The 19001-nt window shown below is 46.1% G+C and overlaps 1 protein-coding gene across 1 annotated transcript in view; it reads right to left on the minus strand.

Annotated features, from left to right (window-relative positions):
* Positions 1-18582, minus strand: part of SULF2 (sulfatase 2) — a gene marked incomplete at its 3' end in the record, with an annotated part of 224503 nt that extends 205921 nt beyond the window's left edge. Inside the window, exon 1 of the mRNA XM_082272191.1 lies at positions 18560-18582. The remainder of the gene's footprint in view (positions 1-18559) is intronic.
* Between the last annotated feature and the right edge of the window lie 419 nt (positions 18583-19001).

The following is a 19001-nucleotide window of genomic DNA, read 5'->3' on the forward strand; positions in this document are numbered from 1 at the left end:
ACTATACAATTTTCTTGTTCAACTTTCCTTTAGATTTACCAAAACCATGTAATATAGGGTCAAACCTACAAACTTTCAATTTGTATGCAATCAGGCAGGCCCTTGTACTACATAGTTTAAGGTAAATCTAAAGGAAATTGAATAAGAAAATTGTATAGTGTATGGCCAGCCTTACATGGGCTCCTCGATCATGCAATCACTGTGATGAGCTGTCACAGTCATAACAAGATCAGGAACCCATTCCACCAGCAGCCTGGAGCTGTGGAGACAGTGCGGTCACAGTGCTGAGGGCAGGCAACTAAGTGCACTCCCAGCACAACACAGCAACACTGACCAAATGTATATAAGTGACAGCACGGCATAAGGCCCACCACCGTGCCACATATATGCATTTGGACAATGCAAGAGGACTACTGCTGTCACCACTACTACTGTTTGCTACCACCGTCACTACTACTGCCACTACTACCACTGCTGCTGCTACCACCATTGCTGCCACTACTACCATCACCACCACTGCTACTGCCACTACTGCTGCCGCTATTGCCACCACCACCACCACTACTGCTGCTACTACCACCACCATTGCTGCTAGTTCCACCACTGCTGCCACTACTACCATCACCACCCACTGCCGCTATTGCCACCACCACAACTACTGCTGCTAGTTCCACCACTGCTGCCACTACTACCATCACCACCCACTGCTACTGCCACTACTGCTGCCACTATTGCCACCACCACCACTACTGCTGCTACCACCGCCACCACTGCCACTATTGCTGCTAGTTCCACCATCACCACCTACTGCTACTGCCACTACTGCTGCCGCTATTGCCACCACCACCACCACTACTGCTGCTACTACTGCTGCTGCTACCACTACTGCTTCTACCACTGCCACCACTACTGCTGCTACCACTGCCACCACCAACACTACTGCTGCTACCACTGCCACCACCAACACTACTGCTGCTGCCGCTTCTGCCACCACCACCACTACTGCTACTAGTAGTACTGCTGCTACCACCACTACTACTACTGCTACCACCACTACTACTACTGCTACCACCACTGCTACTGCCACTGCTGCTGCTACCACTACCCCTACTGTACTACTGCTGCTACCACCACTGCTAATGGAAAGCTTTTGGAAAGCGGAGTTATATTTCACTTGCCACACCCAGGCCTGATTACTGCCAGACCTGTTGAATCAAGAAATCCACTAAAAAGAAGCTGTCAGACAAAGTGAAGCACGCAAAAAGGTCTAAAAAAGCAATACATCATGCTGCCATCTACAGAAATTCAAGAACAGATGAGAAAAAGTAACTGACATGTATCAGTCTGGAAAAGGTTACAAAGCCATTTCTAAGGCTTTGGGACTCCAGTAAACAATGGTGAGAACCATTATCCACAAATGGAGAAAACTCAGGAACAGTGGTGAACCTTCCCAGGAGTAGCTGGCCAGCCGACCAAAATTATTCAGAGCACGATGGCGACTCATCCAGGTCATAAAAGAACCCAGAACAACATCTAAAGAACTGCAGGCCTCACTTGCCTCAGATAAGGTCAGTGTTCAGGATTCAACAATCAGAAAGAGACTGGGCAAAAGGCGTCCATGGGGGAGATCCAAGGCCAAAGCCACTGCTGACCAAAAAACAACACAGATACTCATCTTACATTTGCCAAAAACATTTTGATTACCCCAAGACTTTTGGGCAAATATTCTGTGAACTGATGAGAGAAAAGATGAACTTTTTGGAAGGTGTGCATCCCATTACATGTGACGTAAAACTAAAACAGCATTTCATAAAATCATCATCATACCATGCCATCTGCAATTATGATCATGGGGCCTGTCATGTTCATGTATACCTCCAGTTGGCACAGATCTGTAGTTGATGGTGGGGAATCCATGCCATTTACTCCAGGTCTGTCTTATTCCAATATACCTCCACCTGCCATAGATCTGTAGTCAATGTTTGAAGATCTATGCAATGTCACAGGTCTGTAGTCAATGGTGGAGGATCTATGCAATATCACAGATCTGTAGTGCATGGTAAAGGATCTATGCAATGTCACAGGTCTGTAGTCAATGGTGAAGGATTTATGCAATGTCACAGGTCTGTAGTTGATGGTGAAGGATCTATGCAATGTCACAGGTCTGTAGTTGATGGTGAAGGATCTATGCAATGTCATAGGTCTGTAGTTGATGGTGAAGGATCTATGCAATGTCACAGGTCTGTAGTTGATGGTGAAGGATCTATGCAATATCATAGGGCTGTAGTTGATGGTGAAGGATCTATGCAATGTCACAGGTCTGTAGTTGATGGTGAAGGATCTATGCAATGTCATAGGTCTGTAGTTGATGGTGGAGGATCTATGCAATATCATAGGGCTGTAGTTGATGGTGGAGGATCTATGCAATGTCATAGGTCTGTAGTTGATTGTGAAGGATCTATGCAATGTCATAGGTCTGTAGTTGATGGTGAAGGATCTATGCAATGTCACAGGTCTGTAGTTGATGGTGAAGGATCTATGCAATGTCATAGGTCTGTAGTTGATGGTGGAGGATCTATGCAATATCATAGGGCTGTAGTTGATGGTGGAGGATCTATGCAATGTCATAGGTCTGTAGATGATGGTGGAGGATCTATGCAATATCATAGGGCTGTAGTTGATGGTGAAGGATCTATGCAATGTCATAGGTCTGTAGTTGATGGTGGAGGATCTATGCAATATCATAGGTCTGTAGTTGATTGTGAAGGATCTATGCAATGTCATAGGTCTGTAGTTGATGGTGAAGGATTGATGCAATGTCATAGGTCTGTAGTTGATGGTGAAGGATCTATGCAATGTCAAAGGTCTGTAGTTGATGGTGAAGGATCTATGCAATGTCATAGGTCTGTAGTTGATGGTGGAGGATCTATGCAATATCATAGGGCTGTAGTTGATGGTGGAGGATCTATGCAATGTCACAGGTCTGTAGATGATGGTGGAGGATCTATGCAATATCATAGGGCTATAGTTGATGGTGAAGGATCTATGAAATGTCACAGGTCTGTAGTTGATGGTGAAGGATCTATGCAATGTCATAGGTCTGTAGTTGATGGTGGAGGATCTATGCAATATCATAGGGCTGTAGTTGATGGTGGAGGATCTATGCAATGTCATAGGTCTGTAGTTGATTGGGAAGGATCTATGCAATCTCATAGGTCTGTAGTTAATGGTGGAGGATCTATGCAATGTCACAGGTCTGTAGTTGATGGTGGAGGATCTATGCAATGTCATAGGTCTGTAGTTGATGGTGGAGGATCTATGCAATGTCACAGGTCTGTAGTGGATGGTGGAGGATCTATGCAATGTCATAGGTCTGTAGTTGATGGTGAAGGATCTATGCAATGTCATAGGTCTGTAGTTGATGGTGCAGGATCTATGCAATCGTATAGGTCTGTAGTTGATGGTGAAGGATCTATGCAATGTCACAGGTCTGTAGTTGATGGTGAAGGATCTATGCAATGTCATAGGTTTGTAGTGGATGGTGGAGGTCCTATGCAGCGTCATAGGTCTGTAGTTGATGGTGCAGGATCTATGCAATGTCACAGGTCTGTAGATGATGGTGGAGAATATATGCAATCTTATAGGTCTGTAGTTGATGGTGAAGGATCTATGCAATGTCACAGGTCTGTAGTTGATGGTGCAGGATCTATGCAATCTTATAGGTCTGTAGTTGATGGTGAAGGATCTATGCAATGTCACAGGTCTGTAGATGATGGTGCAGGACCTATGCCACATCTGGAGTCCGGCCACATCTGGAGTATGCTGTCCAGTTCTGGGCACCGGCCCTCAGGAAGGATGTGCTGGAACTGGAGAGAGTCCAGAGACGGGCAACAAAAAAAAAAAATAGGGGAATGGAGGGCATCAGCTATGAGGAAAGACTACAAGCACTGAACTTATTCTCAATGGAGAAGAGACGATTGAGGGGGGATATGATATCAATGTACAAATACTGTACTGGCGACCCTAGCATAAGGAACAAACTATTCAGAGAAAGGGAATACAATAAGACACGTGGCCACTCACTAAAACTAGAGGAAAACTGTTTAACCTTAAAATACGTAAGGGGTTCTTCACTGTCAGAGCGGTAAGGATGTGGAATTCTCTTCCACAAGCAGTGGTATCAGCAGGGAGCATCGATAGTTTCAAAAAACTATCAGATGGGCACCTTAAAGGCCACAACATACAGGGGTATACAATGTACGGGTAACAAAAAACACACACACACATCATAGGTTGAACTGGATGGACTGATGTCTTTTTTCAACCTCACAAACTATGTAATATGTAACTATGCAATGTCACAAGTCTGTAGTCGATGGTGGAAGACCTATGCAAGGTCACAGATCTGTAGTCGGTGGAGGATCTATGCAATGTCACAGGTCTGTAGTTGATGGTGGAGGATCTATGCAATGTCATAGGTCTGTAGTTGATGGTGGAGGATCTATGCAATGTCACAGGTCTGGAGTTGATGGTGCAGGATCTATGCAATCTCATAGGTCTGGAGTTGATGGTGCAGGATCTATGCAATCTCATAGGTCTGTAGTTGATGGTGGAGGATCTATGCAATCTCATAGGTCTGTAGTTGATGGTGGAGGATCTATGCAATGTCCCAGGTCTGGAGTTGATGGTGCAGGATCTATGCAATGTCACAGGTCTGGAGTTTATGGTGCAGGATCTATGCAATGTCACAGGACTGGAGTTTATGGTGCAGGATCTATGCAATCTCATAGGTCTGTAGTTGATGGTGGAGGATCTATGCAATGTCACAGGTCTGGAGTTTATGGTGCAGGATCTATGCAATCTCATAGGTCTGTAGTTGATGGTGGAGGATCTATGCAATCTCATAGGTCTGTACTTGATGGTGGAGGATCTATGCAATCTCATGGGTCTGTAGTTGATGGTTGAGGATCTATGCAATGTCATAGGTCTGTAGTTGATGTTGGAGGATCTATGTTATCTCATAGGTCTGTAGTTGATGGTGGAGGATCTATGCAATCTCATAGGTCTGTAGTTGATGGTGGAGAATATATGCAATCTCATAGGTCTGTAGTTGATGGTGGAGGATCTATGCAATTCACAGTATTTATCTGAGGTCAGTCCTCTATCCAGTATTCTTTCAGCTGCTACAGATCTGTAGTTGAAGGTGGGGGATCTGCGCAAATTACAGTACTGCTCTGGGTCTGTCCTGTTCCAGCATTCCTTCAAATGCCACAGATTGGCAGTTGCTGGTTACATCCTGCTCTGGTATGGAAGTTCATATCAGTAAAGTCCACTCTGATTCCAACAAAGGAGATTTACTAAAACCGGTGCACTCAGAATCTGGTGCAGCTGGGCATGGTAGCCAATCAGCTTCTAACCTCAGCTTGTTCAGGTAAGCTTGGACAATGAAACCTGGAAGCTGATTGGTTTCTATGTAGAGCTGCACCAGATTTTGTACACTCCAGTTTTAGTAAATCCCAAAGTTTATTTTAAACATCCCATAAAACAATTTCTGGAACAATATCTTGAATACACTGGACAAAAATAATACTTTTTCTTTAAGCGACCTAGAAAACAAAAAAAAAGCGAGGGGGGCAGGCCTACCCGGAGAAATAAATATGAAAACCGCAGAGCGCTCTGCCCCCCTCCCCCGTTATCTAATTTATTGTGTCATGTGATTCCCGGAGCACGATCCCTCTGCCTGACATTAAATACATAACACAACATCGATTGTGAGGTTTTATTACAAGCAGCCCAGACCGCGCTCCTGCCCTTCAAACGTCTTGTAAGCGAGAAGTGATCAGCCCTCAGAAATGGCGATCCAGCATCGCCCCGTAACTCCGGCTGTTGGCCCGCTTTCTATCGCTGCGCCAGGGCGTAAGACGATCCCGCTCCGACAACGTCCTCTGCAGATGAAAAATTCCAGCCACTTTTTTTTTTTTTTCTTACTCCGGCTAAAATAACAAAAGGCGCTTTGTTCGGAAATCATTTTTTTTTTCGGCGCTCCAATGAACATGAAAACCATTTCCATTTTTTTTTGCAGACTTTTTATTTCAGGTTTACTGAAAGAGTAAAAAATTACCAAAAACTGTAAAATGTTTCTTCTTTTTTTCTTTAAAATATATTTTTATTGAGAAGTTTAAAAATATAAACACGGTATTAATACACAGTATTTCTGAACAAACATGATATATTGGAATCGAATTAGGAAAATTACCCAGGAAGAAAAGAAAAACTGTATTGTGGTTGACAGTCTCGCATGGTACGAGCAGAGAAAATCAACCTATGGTTTGGATGACTCTAAACTGATCAGTAATTTATTATTCCTAATCTGATGCTAAGAATAGGGATTTTACTAAATCTGTTGTCACTTAGAGTTCTATGTGATCTTTCTAAGATGGTATTCTGTTTAAGAGTAGCTAGGGTGGTCAGGCCCAAGAGAACACATGCCCTACTTCGGGGTTAACCACTTCTGGACCAGAAGGATTTGCCCCTTTAAAGCGGTAGTATCCCACTTTTTGACACTTTTACCTACAGGTAAGCCTATAATAAGGCTTACCTGTAGGTACAAATAATATCTCCTAAACCGGCACGGTTTTGGAGATATTTACAGTGCATGCAGCCGCTCGCGCGAGCGGCGCATGCGCTCTGAAGGTCCGGGGGGACCTTCAATTATGTTTGCCGGAGCTTGCCGGAAAAATCACTCCCGCGCGGGAGTGACGTCATCGCGGCTCCGGCCAATCATCGCGCCGGAGCCGTCTCTTCCGGCCAATCAGCGCGCCGGAGCCGCCGAACCCGGAAGAGACGGCGAGGGATCATGGCAGCGCCCGCAGCAATGTCCGGGGGTCCATGTCGGGGCTTCGTTTTAACCACTTGCCGACCGCCGCACGCCGATCTACGTCGGCGGTCAGCCCCTCACAGGCAAAGTGACGTAGGGCTACGTCACTAGCTTGTGAGGGTCTAGGGAGCGAGCGCGCGCCGCCGGAGGCGCGCTCCCGCTCCCGCGTGGTCACGGACCCCCCCGCGCGTGTGACCGGCGGACCCGATGTCCGCCGGCCACTCTGCGATCGGCGGGGGAGAGGGAGAAAGTCAGGCAGCTTGTGTAAACAAGCCACCTGTCATTCTCCCCTCTGTATGAGAGCTGATCATATGGATCTACTATGTAGATCCGTTGATCACTCTGCATACAGCTGAAGCCACAGCCAATCACAGTAAGAATCACGCCCCTAGGGACACACACAGCCCCTCCCTCTCAAATAAAGTTAACCCCTTCACTACCAGTGTATTTTTACAGTAACAGTGCATATATATAGCACTGATTACTGTAGAAATGTCACTGGTAACCCCAAAAGTGTCAAAAATGTCAGTCAAGGGTCCGATCTGTCCGCCGCAATGTCGCAGTACCGCAAAAAAAATCGCAGATCGCCGCCATTACGCGTTAAAAAAAAAAACAACAAAAATGACAAAAATCTTTCCCTTAGTCAGTAAACGCAATAACTTTTGCGCAAACCAATCAAAATACGCTTTTTGCGATTTTTTTTACCAAACATATGTAGCATAAAACAAATTGGCCGAAAATGTTAAAAAATTTAGATTTTTACATTTTTTTGGGGGGGAATTTCATATAAAAAAAAGGGAAAAATATTGCTATTTTTGCAAAATTGACGCGCTTTTTTTGTTTATAGCGCGTGATCAAAAAATCGATTTTGGTGATCAAATACCACCAAAAGAAAGCTCTGTTTGTGGGAAAAAAAGGACGCCAAATTCGTTTAGGTAAAGCGTCGCACGACCGCGCAATTGTCCGTTAAAGTCACGCAGTGCCGAATCGCAAAATACCCCCTGGTCGTTTAGCAGCCAAATCCTCCGGGGCTTAAGTGGTTAAGGTACGTTACACATAATGGGCTAGTATGCGATGCATACTAGCTCATTATGCCTTTGTCTTGCAGGTTTTTTTTTTTTATTTTTATTTTTTATAGGGTTTACAACCGCTTTAATGACCAGGCCATTTTTTGCGATTCGGCACTGCTTTACTTTAACGGACAATTGTGTGGTCGTGCAAAGCTGTACCTAAATAAAATTGATGTTCTTTTTTTCCAACAAATAGAGCTTACTTTTGTTGGTATTTGATCACCTGTGTGATTTTAATTTTGTTGCGCTATAAACAAAAAAAGAGCGACAATTCTGAAAAAAATATATATTTTTTTTTTTCATATTCTGCTATATTAACATTCCCAAAAAAAATAAAAAATGTAAAAAAAATCAAATTTTTACATTTTAGGCCAATTTGTTTTCTGCTACATATTTTTGGTAAAAAAATAAATAAATAAATAAATTGCAATAAGCGCATTTTAATTGGTTTGCGCAAAAGTTATCGTGTCTACTAACTACGGGAAAGGTTTGTCATTTTTATTGTTTTTTTTTTTTTTTTTTACTAGTAATGGCGGCAATTTTTAATGGCGACATTGCGGCGGACAGATCGGATCCCTGACATTTTTGAAACTTTTGGGGGGACCAGTGACATTACTACAGTAATCAATGCAATGTAATAATGACACTGGCAGGGAAGGGGTTAACACTGGGTAATCAAGGGGTTAAATGTGTACCTAGGGGAGTGTTTCTAACTGTATGGGGGATGGGCTTTTGAAATGATCATAGAGACCTGTAATCCTATATCAGGGGTGTCAAACTCCCATTTCATCGTGGGCCGCATCAGCATTATGGTTGCCCTCAAAGGGCCGGTTATATCTGTAGGATTAGATGTCCAGAGCACCCCATGTCCTGGGGGGGGGGGGGGCAAAGAGGAGCCTTTCTACAGCTGCTCAGAGGAGTGCAGGATCTGGCAAAGGAGTTCTGTCCTCTCTGCTGTCGACTACAGAGACAAGGTGGGGGCAGAGACAAGGGAGTGCCGCAGCTGCAGGAGAGGTGCGAGGGCCAAATAAAATGGCCTGGGGGGGGGCCGCATTCGGCCCGCGGGCCTTGTGTTTGACACCTGTGTCCTATATAGAAGGATCACAGGCGCTCTGTGATCATGCCAGAGAGAAGAACAGTCAGCTGCATTTACAACAGATGACCGCCCTGCTCTCTCAGCGGGGAGCGATTGTGGGTGTCAGGCGGCAATCGCTTATGCTCTCCCCCTTGCTGAAGGCACATGACCAACGTAGGGCTACGTCGGTTCGCGCAGGAGGGCCAACCTGCCACAGTAAAACCGCGTCGGGCGATCATTAAATGGTTAAAGATATGCATCACAAGAGTGCATAGGTCAAATTAGCCAATTCAATGACTTAAATCCTCAACTTGCCCAGTGAGTGTGTCAAAGAGGCCTTGAGATACCATTCCATGTATCGGAAGGTGGACATTAATGCTGTTATTTCAGATGGCCAGAAAGTGTGTTCTATGAATGCGCGCCATCTCGTGAATCATTTTTTTGTGGGAGCAAAGTTTTGGATTTCTTTGTCCAATTTTCCTCTATAAAGAAGAGTTGCAAGATCTCCTTTTACTATTGAGACTATGGGAGGGGGATGAGATTGTTCAGGTCTTAAGAATGGCTTTGCTTGCCGCTGAGAGACACAGATGAACCCATGGGGTGACATCTTTTTGTTGTTCATTGACAGCATTTCCAGTCGTGTTGTGGATAAATAGCATTAGGTGGGGTGTTTTCTTGATTGTTTGCCCTGTTACGCCCTGTATTAAATCCGTTACTTGGTCCCAAAATATAGAAATCTTGGGGCATTTCCAAGATCTGTGGGCCAGTGTAGGTTTATGATGGCCGCATTGTGGGCATTTTGCAGTGTAAGTTGTCGTTTTTGGGGAAAGAATTGGATTATATGCTATGTGAATCAGTTTATATTGTGTCTCTCTCCACGACTCATTGATGGTACATTTTCAGATTTTGATATAGCCATTCAGGATGTTGATACCCATGTCATCATCAGGAAAGTCTTTTCCCTATTTTCCAAATAAAACTTCTGGAGAAGATCTGTTAATGGCGTTCTGGAATAGTTTGTAGGAAGTTGGATAGAAGGATGAACACTCATGTATATATACTGTATATATATTTGTATAGATGTATGAGTGTTCATCCTTATATGGCAACTTCACACCCTTTAAAGCCCTATTGATTTGGAGTACAGTGCGGAGAGGCCTTTGGACCCCCGGTGGTGTTCTCTGTTCTCTTTTGATTTCTTTGAATATATTGGATGTGGTTAGTTGTCTCTAGAACTGATTTATGATCAATTCGCTATATGATTTTTGAGTTATCAGGCGATCGAGGATTGAAGACTGGAAACTTCTGGCAACACTGAGCAAGAAGAAACATAGGAAACTACCCGATGGTAATAGATCAAATGCGATTGAGGGATGTATTCAATAGCTAAGTCCTGGAAGGGTTTTGCGGTCATATTGTCCTGATTAAAGAAGGATGTTACTTTAGTTAGTCCCAGGGTCAGCCAACTATATGCTTTATGTTCAGCTGCTTGTGGGAAAATTGGGTTACCGTGTATTAGTAGAAAATTTGAGATACATGATGGTAAATTAAGTTTCTTACATATTTCTCTCCATGCAATGACGGTGTCCCATATCGAGATGTGTTGTCCCAGGAGTTGGTGGGCGGAAGTCACTTTGGTTGGGGGGCCTATGGAACGCAGCTTACCTTAAAGAGGTTGGTAAATCCCTCTCTAAGCCCCCTAGGCCCCTCTTATGTGTAAGTCACCCTGTGTCTATTAGGGACACGGGTGACCAAGAAGCCCAGTCTGGCCTGCCCAAACCAGACTTCCACAGACTAATCGGCTATAAGAGTTCCATGCGCCCTGCCGGGACAAAGTTACAAACTATGTGGAACTTTGTCAAGGAGGCTGCCATGATGGATTGACTCTGGTTACCCGACGAACTCATGCACAGACTGATTGGAGGTCTGGTACCTGGTTAGTCTACCTTTGGGGGGGGGGGGGGGGGGGATATGTGACAGTACTTCGCTGTCACCGGAAGTGAAAGACAGGTACTTAATGGACACTGAGAATATGGTTTGGATTACTTCAAATGGGACAGTAATATTTATCAACCATATATCTCAAGAATAATATGAAGACTGCTTCACACAGTCAGACTCCTAGCAGATGCTAATATCCGCTCAACCATCTGTCTTCCACACATTGTTGAATATGTCGATTTACTTATCCGTTATCTACAATGGGTTCTGTGTTTATACTTATGATAATGTGTATTGTATTTCATGAGCTCAAGGACGGCAGTCTGCTAGGTAATTGGCTCAGGTTGATTGACTCACTGTCATCTGTTAGTTGCAGAGTGGAAATAGAATACCGTTTGTGTTGGTTGTTCCTTAGATATGTTAATTATATTTCTGTATACAATTTCATCTGCATAGTATAATGTAATCAGGCACGTGACCTGGTGGGGTCATTTGATCAGGGGGGGATGTCCTCGTGTGTATAAATTGTTAGAGGGGCTTTTAATCTAGGTGATGGAGGGGAGGGTTCAGGTGTAGAATTAGCCAGCGGGGAGCATGGTTTAGCGGGCATTTTTGGGGGCATTAGTGGTAGGGTGACCAGAGATCCAAAACCCAAGGTATGTAGGCTGACAAATCGAAAGTGCAGCCTCATAACATCTAACGAGGATTTATTATGCAACCGGACAAAATTACGAGGTTTGTATGCCAATGTTAGAAGTCTGGCCAATGGGAGAACTGGAGCTGCTAATGTATGAGGAGGATTTTGATTTTGTGGGAATTTTGGAGACTTCGTTTGACAGCTCTCATGATTTGCTGGCAACAATTCAGGGGTATTCCCTTTATCGCAGAGATAGAGAGGGTAAAAAAGGGGGAGGGGTATGCCTGTATATTAAGAACGATGTGCAAGTGAATATGAGGGACGATATTATGAATGGAGCTAGGGAGGAGGTAGAATCCCAAGGAGTAGAGCTTCAAAGGGAAGGTACTATAAGGAAAAGTAATATTGGGTGTATGCTATAGGCCCCCCAACTAGAGGGAGGAGGGGGAAGCGGACCTCCTATCACAGCTTGCAATAGCAGCTAGGATGGGAAATGTCATTATAATGGGGGATTTTATTTATCCAGATAAAGACTGGGCAGAAGGAACCGCGCATTCATCTAAGGCTCGCCATGTTTTTCAGGACAATTTCATGGGTCAGATGGAGAATGCACCGACCAGAAACAATACGTTACTAGACCCACTGATTACTAACAATACAGACCTGATTAGAGATGTAGAAATAGGAAAAAGTGACCATAGGTCAACTAGTTTCAGTATAAATCATAGAAATAGGAAACTCAAGGGTAATTACGAGGACACCGAATTTCAAAAGAGCCAACTTCCCTAAACTACCGCTCTTTGTTAGACAATATAAAATGGGATAAAATCATAGGAACAAAGAACACAGAGGAAAAATGGGAGCGCTTTAAGAACATACTAAATAAAAGGTATTGGCCAGTGCATTCTAATGGGGAATATGTTTAAAAGAGCTAAAATAAACCCTGGGTGGCTAAACTCCAACGTAAAAATGCATATAAAAACTAAAGAAAATGCCTTAAAAAAATACAAGGCTGAGGGATCATTGGCAGCATTCCAACATTACAAAGAATGCAATAAGAAATGTAAGAGCGCAATCAAGGCTGCTAAAATAGAACACAAAAGGCACATAGCGGAAGAGAGTAAAAAAAAAAAAAAAAAAAAAACAAGAAATACTTTAGGTATATAAATAGGAAGAAAGTGAGGCCAGAACATATTGGCCCCATAAGGGATGATGAAGGGAATCTGGTTACAAAAGACAGAGAGAAGGCAAAGGTGCTAAATAAATTCTTCTCCTCAGTCTTCACAAAATAATTGGGGAGATACAGTAACCTAGACAATAATGTTAAAGTTAATAACACGTCACAGGAAGCACCCTCATGGTTAACAGAAGACAGACTCAGAACTAGACTTGAAAAACTTAACATAAATAAGTCCCTGGGACCAGACGGCTTACACCCGAGGGTCCTTAACCACTTAAGGACCGGGCCTATTTCTGACATGTTGTTTATAAGTTAAAATCAGTATTTTTTGCTAGAAAATTAGTTAGAACCCTCAAACATTATATATATTTTTAGCAAAGTCTCTGGAGAATAAAATGGCGGTCATTGCAATATTTTCTGTCACGCAGTACTTAAAAAAAAACGAAACAGTAAAGTTAGCCCAATTTTTTTCTATATTGTAAAAGATGTCACGCCGAGTAAATTACATACCTAACATGTTGCTGTTTAAAATTGCGCAAAGTTGTGGAATGGCGACAAACTACGGTACTTAAATGTCTCCTTAGGCGACGCTTTAAAAAATGTTAACGGTTACCAGTTTAGAGTTACAGAGGCGGTCTTTTGCTAGAATTATTGTTCCCACTCGATCGCGGCAATACCTCACGTTTTCATTTGCAGGAGCAACTTATGTATGCATTTTCTTTCGTGCGCGAGCTCATGGGGGCGGGGGCGCGTTAAAAAAAAAAAAAAAGTCCTTTTTTTATTGTTTTTTTAAAAAAAAATCTGATCACTTTTATTGCTGTTACAAGGAATGTAAACAGGAAGGAATTGTGCCCCGTCATTGATGTCATTAGGCCCCATCGTTGGTGTCATTGGGAGGAACTGTGCCCTATTGTTGGTGTCACTGGAAGGATTTGGGCCACATCATTGGTGCCCCTGGAAGGAATTGCGCCCCATCATTGGTGCCCCTGGAAGGAATTGCGCCCCATCATTGGTGCCCCTGGAAGGAATTGCGCCCCATCATTGGTGCCCCTGGAAGGAATTGTTCCCCGTCATTGATGTCATTAGGCCCCATCGTTGGTGTCATTGGGAGGAACAGTGCCCCATCGTTGGTGCCCCTGGAAGGAATTGTGCCCCATCATTGGTGTCCCTGGAAGGAATTGTGCCCCGTCATTGATGTCATTAGGCCCCATCGTTGGTGCCCCTGGAAAGAATTGTGCCCCATCATTGGTGCCCCTGGAAAGAATTGTGCCCCATCATTGGTGCACCTGGAAGGAATTGTGCCCCATCATTGGTGCCCCTGGAAGGAATTGTGCCCCATCATTGGTGCCCCTGGAAGGAATTGTGCCCCATCATTGGTGCCCCTGGAAGGAATTGTGCCCCATCATTGGTGCCCCTGGAAGGAATTGTGCCCCATCATTTGTGTCCCAGGAAGGAATTGTGCCCCATCATTGGTGTCCCTGGAAGGAATTGTGCCCCATCATTGGTGTCCCTGGAAAGAATTGTGCCCCATCATTGATGTCCTTAGGCACCATTGTTGAGGTCATTGGGAGGAACTGTGCCCTACAGTTGGTATCACTGGAAGGAATTGTGCCCCTTCATTTGTGTCAGTGAATGACAGTGCCCCAAGGGCCAGACAAAAGCAAGCAAAGGGCCACAGTTTGAAGACCACTGACCTAGAGAATGACCCACAATCAATTTTAAAAAATCCAAAAAACACATATATATATATATATACATATAAAATGTAAGCACACCCTCTTGTAATTTATTTGGACAAAGGGACTGCAAAAATAAGCTAAAACTAAACCACATTTTGCTGCACTATTCCAGATTTCCCCTACAGTACCTTTTCTTGCCACTAGAGGTCCTCAGTCTGATAGACATCATCATTCAACCCGCTTCCTCTAAGCCCAAGTCATCCTGGACCCCCCCAACCTGTGGTTGGACAGTGACAGGAGCAGCAGCACAGTGATGAGTTAATCTCTTGGTCACTCTGCTCTCTCCTCCTATCAGTATGCTTCTTGTCAGCACATAAACGAATTGGCTGTGTGTGCTGCTTCCCCATTTCCCAAGTCTATACAGAGGCCAACACCCTGTTACATTCAGGCACTTGCATTTCTTGTATTGATGTATTATGGATTACAGAGCTGCCATCATTTGTATCCATTATATCTGCTTGTAGTTCAGCTTTAAACAATTCTGTTTGATATAAATTGTGTTCAGATTGATGTTATTTGGGGTTAATGTTAATCCCCCTCCTTCCCTTTCTTTTTCTATCCTGAAAATCGAAAAATAATTCCCTGATTAGCACTAATAATCCCCCCTCCCCCGCCTCGCACACAAAATCCTTCTCGGTAATTATGTTAGAAGTGAATCCTTGGCTCCGTCTCCTCCTCGCAGCTGACGGAACGCTCGTCCCACAAATCCATCACTCCTCTTCAAGTGGCCGACTCGCTCACAGAATGCACAATCACCATCCAGGGATTTGCACATTTTCTTTTTTGTCGGTCCCTTTACTGTTTACTAAGCTGAGGCCTGACAGATATCCGCCATTAACCCGCGGCTTCTGGAGCGCCGACCCCTCGCAGCCAGACGCCAGGGCTGGTGACACTTACAGGCGCGTCATTACGGGGTAATTGAGGTTAATGGAGACGACTGCGGCTTCCTGAGAGGGAGCGCGGTCACGTGTTCTGCGCGCGGAGCCAACAGATTGAGCAGCACGCGCAGCAAGCCGCAATTACCAGAAAATTCGTACATCTGTCGCGCTAATGAGCCTCCGTAATATTTGTCTCTTCCCCACCGACGTGTGAAGACAACATGAGAAGGATTTACCACCAAAAGATTCCAACGTGCAGCGTGATCCTCCGCCACTATATTATCCCGCCTCATTACGATCGTCTTCCAACGCCAAGAAAAGTATATTAGTCTTCTATGAGGTTTTATGGGTGAAATGAGAATCAATCCAGTGAAATGAGATGTGTGAGAAGTGCAGGCAGCTCACCCAATGGGGTCGCAGGGCGGGAGCCGGGGGGAGGAGGGGTTAATGGGGACACTTGTTTTGCTGGCAGTGCCAATATTAGAGTGGGGGTCTCCGAACAACAGCCCAGGGGCCACAGACTGCTATAATTTATTTGGCCCACAGCAACCCTGGCTGGCTGGCAGTCTATGTATGGGAATGCAGAGACCAGTGCATTCATTGCGAGCCAGCCATGACCCTCCCCCACAACAGAGATTGCCCCCCCCCCTCCATGGTTGGATGATAGGACTGGTCAGCGGACTGTTTCGCCTCACCACTTCTGCCTTGGTGGGGACACTGCTGGGTATTCCCAGATTTAAAGGGGTGGGGAACTCTGCTATCCACTATTGAATGTAAAGGGGGGGTGGGGAATTCTGCTATCCACTATTGAATGTAAAGGGGGGGGAACTATGCTGGGCACCCCTGGATGTAAAGGGGGGGGATTCTGCTGGGCACTCTTGGATGTGAAGGGAGGGGGGGGGGATTCAGCTGGGCACACCTGGATATAAAGGGTGGGGGGGGATTCAGCTGGGCACACCTGGATGTAAGGGGGGGGGAATTCAGCTGGGCACACCTGGATGTAAAGAGGGGGGATTCAGCTGGGTACTTCTAGATGTAAGAGGGGGAAACTCTGCTGGGCATTCCTGGATGTAAGGGAGGAGGGGGAACTCTGCTGGGCACTCCTGGATGTATGAGTGGGGGGGGGGGACACTACTGGGCACTCCTGGATGTAAGAGTGGTGGGGGGTGGGGTGGACGCTGCTGGGCACTACTGGATGTAAGGGAGGGGGGGGGAGAAGACTCTGCTTGGCACTCCTGGATGTAAGGGGGGGGAGTTTGCTGGGCACTCCTGGATGTAAAGGGGGGGGGGGCGTGGGAAAATCTGCTGGGCACTCCTGGATGTAAGAGTGGGGGTGGGAGAGCTCTGCTGGGTTCTCCTGGATGTAAATGGGGGGGGGGCAACTCTGCTGGGCACTCCTGGATGTAAGAGGGGAGGGGGACTCTGCTGGGCGCTCCTGGATGTAAAGGAGGGGAGGGAATTCTGCTGGGCACTCCTGGATGTAAATGGGGGGGGGGGGGAGGATTCTGCTGGGCAGAGATGGATGTAAAGGGGGGGGGGGCTTTGCTGGGCACACCTGGATGTAAGGGAGGGGGAACTCTGCTGGGCACTCCTGAATGTAAGAAAAAGGTTCTGGAGGAGGTTAGGGGGGGCTCCACAGCGAACTTAGTGGCTCCTGTAGGGGATGAGGTCTCTGGAGGGAACTGGGGAAACTGTTGAGGAAGGGGTCCTTAGAGAAGGCTGGGTGTCTTGAAGGGGAAATGTGTTGGATACTGAAGGGCACTATGGTGGTCACTTTTTGGGGCACTATGGTGAGCTGGGGGCTCTGCAGCTAGCTGGGGGGGGGGGGGGGGGTGGCACTGTGGGAATTGATAAATCATAGGGGGCCTGTAGGGTACTGTGAGAGGTTGAGGGGCACTGTGAGAGGGAATAACTGGGTAACTGGGGGGGGGGGCACTGTGGGAACGGATAAGTCATAGGGGGCATGGAGGTACTGTAAGAGGTTAGGGAATCTGCAGCTACCTGGGGGGGGGGGAGGGGCACTGTGGGAACTGATAAGTCATAGGGGGCATGGGGGTACTGTGAGAGGTTAGGGGATCTGAAGATAGCTGGGGGGGGGGGAGGGAGCACTGTGGGAACTGATAAGTCATAGGGGGCATGGGGGTACTGTGAGTGGTTAGGGGATCTGAAGATAGCTGGGGGGGGGGGGCACTGTGGGAACTGATAAGTCATAGGGGGCATGGGGGTACTGTGAGTGGTTAGGGGATCTGCAGGTAGCTGGGGGTGGGGCACTGTGGGAACTGATAAGTTATAGGGGCCATAAGGGTCTGCAGGTAGCCGGGGGGGGGGGGGGCTTGGGGGCACTGTGGGAGCTGATAAGTCATAGGGGTACTGTGAGTGGTTAAGGGATCTGAAGGTAGCTGGGGGGGCACTGTGGGAACTGATAAGTCATAGGGGGCATGGGGGTCTGCGGGTAGCCAGGGGGGGGGGGTTGGGGGCACTGTGGGAACTGATAAGTCATATGGGGCACGGGGGTACTGTGAGTGGTTAGGGGATCTGAAGGTAGCTGGGGGGTGGGGCACTGTGGGAACTGATAAGTCATAGGGGGAATGGGGGTACTGTGAGTGGTTATCGGATCTGAAGATAGCTGGGAGGGGGGGCACTGTTGGAACTGATAAGTCGTAGGGGGCATGGGGGTACTGTGAGTGGTTAGGGGATCTGCAGGTAGCTGGGGGAGGGGCACTGTGGGAACTGATAAGTCATAGGGGGCATGGGGGTACTGTGAGTGGTTAGGGGATCTGAAGATAGCTGGGGGGGGGGGGGCACTGTGGGAAATAAGTCATAGGGGGCATGGGGGTACTGTGAGAGGTTAGGGGATCTGCAGGACCTATAGGAGGGAGGCCGCAGGCTGGCATTGGGGCACAGCTCAGTGGTTGGGAACTCCTATTTGAATCCAAGTATAAGAAAAACTCCCACAGTGCAGTCAGTGTAGTGAAGGAACGAGGTGCAGACACAAAGCTTATGAGGGTGTCAGGCACTGCACTGTTTATTATCTAATGGCCGATTATAAGAACAAAACACTGATTTTATGATTTTATAACCTTATCCCGCTTTATATTCAGCTCAGTATGTCTAAGCAATGCAGAAAATATAGGAAGACGGTATACAGAGCGCAGAACTTACACTTCTCAGCAGTTCCTCCTCATCTGGAGACCCCGGAGAAGAACCTTCACAGGACTTTCCACTTCCCAATCTGTAAAAGCCAAGAGACACACGGAGGTCAGAACCAACCAGACAAGGAGATGGAGACAAAGCAAAATCCCCACCAGCCGGACAGCCAAGGGGGTAAATGTCACATTCATTGGACCGTCATCAAATATATTCATTTGAAGTCTTTGTATGCCCAGTAATGTTTCACTTCCTGATATTTATTACCTCTCTCAGAGATCTCAGGACTCCCCCTAACAATGCCTTCATCTGCTTCCCTCCAAAAAGACAGATCTATCTCTGTCCAGGGACCATCCAGGGACACCATCTACTTCCTGCACTGGGATACTACCGACATAAATCCTGGTGGATGTGTTCACAAATGTCTGCCACAGATCAGCCCCTGGCTGCAGCCTCT

Source organism: Pelophylax lessonae (assembly GCF_965119305.1).
Source record: "Pelophylax lessonae genome assembly, chromosome: 11".
NCBI classification, from domain to species: Eukaryota; Metazoa; Chordata; class Amphibia; order Anura; family Ranidae; genus Pelophylax; species Pelophylax lessonae.